This window comes from Elephantulus edwardii, unplaced genomic scaffold (genome assembly GCF_000299155.1).
Source record: "Elephantulus edwardii isolate Elephantulus edwardi_28Jun2011 unplaced genomic scaffold, EleEdw1.0 scaffold00040, whole genome shotgun sequence".
NCBI lineage: Eukaryota > Metazoa > Chordata > Mammalia > Macroscelidea > Macroscelididae > Elephantulus > Elephantulus edwardii.
In genome coordinates, this window is record NW_006399790.1 from 861840 (window position 1) to 864053 (window position 2214).

Below are 2214 nucleotides of genomic sequence, written 5' to 3' on the forward strand. Positions count from 1 at the left end.
AAGTATCTATGAAAACCCAAGAGCCAACATTGTTCTTAATGGAGAGAGGTTAAAGGCATTCCCTTTAAGAACAGGAACTAGGCAAGGATGCCCACTATCATCTCTCTTATTCAATATTGTATTGGAAGTATTAGTGATATCAATAAGACAAGAGAAGGAAATAAGAGGTATCCAAATTGGCAAAGAGGAGGTAAAATTATGTCCCCATGCAGATGATATGATAGTATATTTAGAAAACCTTAAAGACTCCGCAAGAAAAGTACTGGACATAGTTGACCAATTCAACAAAGTGGGAGGATACAAGATCAACATACAAAAATCAATTGGATTTCTCTACAGTGACAAAGAGAATACAGAGCTGGAGCTAAGAAAAACAATACCCTTCAGAATAGCTAATCACAAGATATAATACTAAGGAGTAAACCTAACTAGAAGCACAAAGAATCTATTCAAGGAAAATTAAAAAACAGTACTACAAGAAACAAAAAGAGACCTTAAGAAGTGGAAGAATATCCCTTACTCATGAATAGGATGACTCAATATTGTGAAAATGACAATACTACCAAAGGCAACTTACAGGTTTAATGCCATCCCAATACAAACACCAATTCCATTCTTCAACAAGATGGAAAAGGCAATCTCTAATTTCATTTGCAATGGAAAAAGGCCACGAATAAGCAAAGCACTCCTTAAAAAGAGAAACAAGGTAGGAGGCATCTCACTCCCTGATTTCAATTCCTATTACACTGCCATGGTGGTCATGACAGCATGGTACCAGTACAATGACAGACACATGGATCAATGGAATCGAATTGAGAATCCAGAAATCAGCCCATCTACCTATGGTCAACTGATTTTTGACAAGTAGATTCAATCATTTAAGTGGGGAAATGACAGCATTTTTAACAAATGGTGCTTGCAAAATTGGAAAACTATCTGCAGAAAACTCAAGCAAGATGCACACCTCAATACATACACAAAAACCAACTCACAGCAGGTCATGGACGTAGGACTAAAACCAAGGATTATAAACTTCATTAAAGAAAAGCTTGGAAGAACTCTAGAAATCCTAATCCACAACAAAAACAGTCTTCCAAGCATCCTGGAAAATCTACAACCAGGAAAGAGTAAAATAGATGAATGGGACCTTCTAAGAATCAAATCCCTATGCACATTCAAAAACTTCTCCAAAAGGGGAAAAAGACTGGGAAAAAATATTTGGTAACGACGTGTCTGACAAGGGACTTACATATAGAATTTATAAATTACTTGAGCACCGCAACAAGATAACCCAATTGAAAAATGGGCAAAGGATATGAACAGACACTACACCAAAGAAGACATTCAGATGGCAAATAAACACATGAAGAAATGTTCAAAATCCGTAGCTCTAAGAGATATGCAAATAAAAACAACTGTGAGATATCATCTCACCCCAGTAAAAATGGCAAAATTTAACAGAGCAGCAAATATCAAATGGTGGTGCAGTTGTGGAGAAACTGGAACCCTCATTCACTGTTGGGGGGAGTGTAAAATGGTGCAACCACTATGGAAGGCAGTATGGCACTTTCTCAAAAAGTTGGAAATAGAAATACAATTTGATGCAGCAATTACACTACTGGGAATATACCCTAAAGAAACAATACCTGCCACCCAAAGCAGATATATGCACACCCATTTTTATTGTGGCTTTGTTCACAACAGCAGAGTTGGAAACAACCCAAGTGCCCATCAACAAACAAAAGGACAGAGAAGCTGTGGTGGGTTCACACAATGGAATACTATGCAGCACTGAAAAACAAGAAACTCATGAAATATTATATAAAATGGGTGATCCTGGAGGACATTATGCTGAGTGAAATATCTCAGTCACAAAAGAAGAAATATTGCATGGGGCCACTGTTGTAAAACGGGACTGATGTCGAGGTTGAGGAAAAACTGAGAAAGAGGGGATAAATAACGTATACCGCACTGAAACAGATGAGGAAAAAACTGTTTAAAAGGGATGTATGATTACTTATTATTGTCATGACAGGAGTCCAGAATGAAGGCTGCACAGTGGAGTGGACTTGGGGGGAGGGGTTGTATAATAACAATAACAATGAAAGAATTTTTCTTTTACTTTTCAAAGAGTGAATTGAGGGAGAGGGGGTGGGCAGGGAGAAAAGTGCAACAATGAATGAATGGAAACCCTAAGTCTCTATTAACTTTTAT